Genomic DNA, 5188 nt, shown 5'->3' with positions numbered 1-5188 from the left:
GGAAGAGGATGCCAGTTTCTCAGGAGCTGGTACCCTGTGTTTTCCCCAATATACCAAAGGGCCAGACCTCATCTCCTTGGATTTCCAGTCGTTTGACTTCCTTGACCCCAAAATATTTTCATCTCTCCTCCAAGCTGCTTTGAGTCCTCTTCAGGACACAAACCAGGAGGCTTTTCAGCCTGGCTCTGGTCAGGAACACAAACCAGGAGATGTTTCAGCCTGGCTCCGGTCAGGGACACAAACCAGGAGGCTTTTCAGCCTGGCTCTGGTCAGGGACACAAACCAGGAGATGTTTCAGCCTGGCTGTACTCAGTGACACAAACCAGGAGATGTTTCAGCCTGTGTCCAGTCATCTCCACTGGCCACGGGAATACTGCAAAGCCACCCTCGTGCCAGTGCTGCCCAGATGGGGGTGTTGGTGAGGGTTTATTGCTCAGAGGGCTCTGTTTGCAGCCCCTCAGCTGTCTGGGCTGTGAAGCCACTGCTGGCCCTGGCCACTCCAGCAGCAAACACATCTGATGCCAGAATCATTTGTCTGAGATCCTATAAGCCTGTGCTGGGAAGAAGCAGCTCCTCCCTCCCTCCTCCCTGCCTGAGGCATCTGTTCTGCAGATCCCATGTCCTGCTCTGGGCAGTGGTACCTGCACTTTGTCCTGGTGACAAAGCTCTCCAGGTTATTCAATAATGCTGCTCAACCAGCATCAGGCTCAGCTTTCACTGGGCCCTTCTGGTTCACAGGGATGCTCCAGTGCTGCTTCCTTGTGGAATCACAGAAGGTTTGGGTTGGAAGGGATTTTAAGGATCATTCTGTCCCACCCCTGCCACGGGCAGGGACACCTTCCACCAGCCCAGGCTGCTCCAAGCCCCGTCCAACCTGGCCTTGGACACTTCCAGGGATCCAGGGGCAGCCACAGCTTCTCTGCCCAACCTGTGCCAGGGCCTGCCCACCCTCCCAGCCAGCAATTCCTTCCCAATCTCCCACCTAAACCAACCCTCGTTCAGGGAGGGTCTCACACACAGGGGTGTCCAGTGCCCTGTCCCAGGCCTGGATGGAGCATCACACCTGCAGTAGCTGCTCCCTCATCTCCCCAGCTCTGCCCCAGCCCTGCTCTGCTGCCCCCAGCCCCCAAGAGCAGTGGCAGCTGCAGCTTCCACACCAGTGTTCAGGAGAGTCTGTGCTGTTCTGGCTATTTCTGGGGTGTACCTGTGACCACGGGGATGGAACAGCACATTCCAGCTGGTGCTGCTCAGGTGGGACCTGCTGGCACACTGCTGTCTCCTTTGTGCTTGGTTGGCACGAAAGGCTGACAGAGTTTTAGTTTGTGCAATTAACTAGTTCAGTAATTTGTAAACTGAATATTCCCTGACTCCCGAGGTGGGACTGCTTCTGTAAACAGGGTTCAAGTCATACCCAAATACCTGCCAAAAAATGTCATGCAGTGTCTATTATCTTATTATAGACCATTGCTTCTGTGTTAAATGTCTTTCAGGTGCTGAAAGGAAATTTTCCCATTAAGTTTGGAAAACACTGGTCTATTTTTTTTTTTTTTTTAATCATTCACAAGAAGAAGTTCCTCCAGAGAGGAGAGGAACCAATCCTTACCTTCCTGGTGGTGTTTGCATCCTCTTCATGCACAAGCATGAAGGGAGCAGGCTGGAGCTGTGAGCAGGGACTTGCAGGTCCTCACAGGTGACAGGGCTGGCAGGTACCACCCTGCGTGTCTGCAGCTTGTCTGAGGTTGGTTTAACTGAGGAAGAGCCAGATAATTAGCACTGCTGTAATTAACCTAAACAAGGAAGCCAGTGGAGGTCGCAGGTGTGTGACTGGCAGATCTTGACCACACTGTTCACTAAATCTGGGATGTCTGGAATTGCTGCAGCAGCTCATTAACTCCATCAGAGACAAAGCCCACTTAGAAGTATTAGCAGTGCTGCACAGCAGCTTTTCTCAGTAGATTCTTTCATATTCCACCTTGATTTGGCTAAAATTTGAACTTGGCTCGGAGCTTGGCACTATCTTTAAAAATACCGGCACAAGAGCAGGTTAAATGTAAAGATGTCCCTCCCCAGCTCAGCTGGATGACTGGCCTGGCCCTGCCCGCACCTACAGGACCTGCAGATACTGATTCTGTCCCACAAGCAACTCCTCCACCCGCCAAAAGGACCTGCAGGGAAATATTTATCACCCTAATCTGGGGCTCCAGGGACTGAATCACCACGGAGGAGCTGCTGCCTGGGAACAGCCGGGAATAGAAACAGTAAACAACGACAGCACTTCTTGCACTGCAGGGGTGGGTCTGTCCCAGCACCCAGAGTGCCAAACACATTCCACACAGGGGGATATTTTATCTCTGAGCTGCTGGAGCAAGTCCAGAGGAGGCCATGGAGATGCTCCCAGGGCTGGATCCCTCTGCTCTGGAGCCAGGCTGGGAGAGCTGGGGGGGCTCACCTGGAGAAGAGAAGGATCCAGGGAGACCTGAGAGCCCCTTGCAGGGCCTAAAGGGGCTCCAGGAGAGCTGGAGAGGGACTGGGGACAAGGCATGGAGGGACAGGACACAGGGAATGGCTTCCCACTGCCAGAGGGCAGGGACAGATGGGAGATTGGGAAGGAATTGCTGGCTGTGAGGGTGGGCAGGCCCTGGCACAGGTTGGGCAGAGAAGCTGTGGCTGCCCCTGGATCCCTGGAAGTGTCCCAGGCCAGGTTGGACGGGGCTTGGAGCACCCTGGGCTGGTGGAAGGTGTCCCTGCCCATGGCAGGGGTGGCACTGGGTGAGGTTTAAGGTCTTTCCCAACCCAAACCAGTCTGGAACTCTATGAACTGCACATGAAAAATGCAGCACGGGATGGGCCACAAAAACCCACCCCAGACACACTAGTTCTGCATCTCCTACATGAGCTGCATGAGAACCCACTCCAAACCTCTCTCATCTCCTGAATCTTTCCAAGTTAATGACTTGAGAACTGTGAGTAAATAGGAGCTGAAAACAGTGACACTTGAGCCAACCCCAGCGAGCAGAAACCAGCTCAGCAGGCTGAGGGTGCTCAGTTCCAGGGTGCAGGACTGCAAATCCTTCAGAGAATTCAGCTTTGCCATCAAAGAACTGACAGTGAGCTGGGGGAAAGAACTCCCATGTGTGATCTCCACAGGCTGCTCTTCTGCTCTTGCTGAGTGCTGAGGACCTGCTGGTGGCCTGCACGTCCCCCCTGAGAGCTGCTGGAACATTTAATAAAGGGGGTGGAGGGAAGAAGGGCCAAACCAGGGAGTGCCCAGCCCTGCAGGTGTCCAAGGCAGGCCTGGCCGTGGCACTCAGTGCTCTGGGCTGGGGGACAAGGTGGGGATGGGGCACAGGGGGATCCATGGGCTGGGAGGGCTTTTCCAACCTCAGTAATCCTGGAATTCTGGGGGGGACCAGCTCCCAGGCCATGGGGAGGAGTACAAACATGTGAACAGCAGTTTTTTATCTGTCTTTTTGTTTGCCTTTGTCCTCCTGTTTCTGGCTTAGATGTAATTTCTGCTGCCTGAATTAGTGATTGATGTGAGGGGCTGCTGCAGAGCTGCCTCTCAGATCAGTGCTGCAAATACAGCACAAAAAGACAATGAAATCCCCAATATTTCTACTGATTTAATGCACCTACTTCCTTTCTTTCCTCCAAGCTTAGAACAAGAAATGTGTTTTGCTGCAGAGCTGAAATATTTATAACTCTGGACTGATGCAAAAGGTGGTTCCTCTTCCCTGTGTCTGAAGAATTGATGTGGCACAAGAGGAGATCTGGGTTGTTTTCCTTTATCCCTGATCTGGCTGTTGCCAACCCCCACATCCAGGGAGCTCATGGCCCACGCTGCCCTCAGGGTCACAGGGTCTTGTGGGGTCTCTGTGAGCTTTCCCCAGCAACTCTTCCCCCAGCCCAGAGCTCACAGCCAAGGAGAAGGAAAAAATATATAAATGTGATATTTAAATATATAAAAATAAATAATATAAATAGTCATCTTTCACACCTGTGGGAGGTTGCCAATTTAGCTGAGCAGGAACTGAGCTTGGCACATACAGGAAAGGAGGGAATTGGGTTGTTTTGAAGCTTTTTATACATCACCCCCCCCTCCCCACCACCCAGATCCAGAGTAGTGGAGAGGAGGGACCACGGGAGACCTTTGCAATGCTGAGAGGTGAAGTGATAAACTGGACAGTGAAATTCAGGATGGATTCATTCCCTTGGGACAGTACCTGCTCAGGTGTGAGTTCTCCACAGCCCACAGTCCCTTCTATCACCACAGAACACCTCCTGCCCTGACCTTGGTGTTCCTCACGCTGTTTCCCACCCTTTTTGCTCACTCCTCTCTCAGTTTGACATTTTCTCCCCTTTATAAACATGTTTTCACAAAGACACTACAATTCCCCATCCCTGGCAGTGTCCCAGGCCAGGTTGGACGGGGCTTGGAGCACCCTGGGCTGGTGGAAGGTGTCCCTGCCCATGGCAGGGGTGGCACTGGGTGGGCTTTGAGGTCAATCCCAACCCAAACCTGTCTGGGATTCCATGATTCCAGGATTTTATGGTGGGTCTATTCCTGATCTGACTGATCACCTGTGTCTGGCTCTGGGCAGCCCCAGGGCTCCCTCCTGGCTGCAGCCCCTCCTCTGCCAAAACCTGCCCCAAAACACCTCCCTGCAAACATCTCGAGCTGCTGTTTGCAAATATGATTTTGCCGTGTGGGTAATGAGTTAATTTGTTCCTAATTCAGGAGATGAAGCTCTTAATTGGGTTTGTGCTAGAACTTTCTGCTTCCACAAAGTGTTATTGATCTGCTCCTTCCACAAAATTATTTTCTAAATTATAGGCAGCAATTAAATGCAAGAAAGAGGTGACACAGTTGAAAAGTTAGTTGTAGATGAGTGTTTTGTGCTGTCTGTGGGCCTGACTGCTGTTCGGGGGGGGCACTGGGGTGCACTGCCATGTCTTGGAATGCAAGGAAAGGAGCAGGTCCCAGCTCAGTGTCAGCTCCTGGTGGGCTCTGAGTGCACCCAGAAAACCACCAGCTGCTGAGCTGGTGCAGCCCTGGATTGCAGCCTTTCCTTGCAGCTCTGGTGCTTGTTCTCAGAGGAAACCTTGCACTCATTCCCCTGGTGCTCCCACGCCCTGAGGAGCAAAGGCAGGAGCTCTGGGTCCCTGGGGAAGCCCTGTGGGGTTTGGG

The sequence above is a fragment of the Empidonax traillii genome, unplaced genomic scaffold (assembly GCF_003031625.1).
Source record: "Empidonax traillii isolate 1590-97213 ecotype Southwest subspecies unplaced genomic scaffold, ASM303162v1 scaffold3222:size14201, whole genome shotgun sequence".
Lineage (NCBI taxonomy): Eukaryota > Metazoa > Chordata > Aves > Passeriformes > Tyrannidae > Empidonax > Empidonax traillii.
This window is presented reverse-complemented; position numbering follows the sequence as displayed.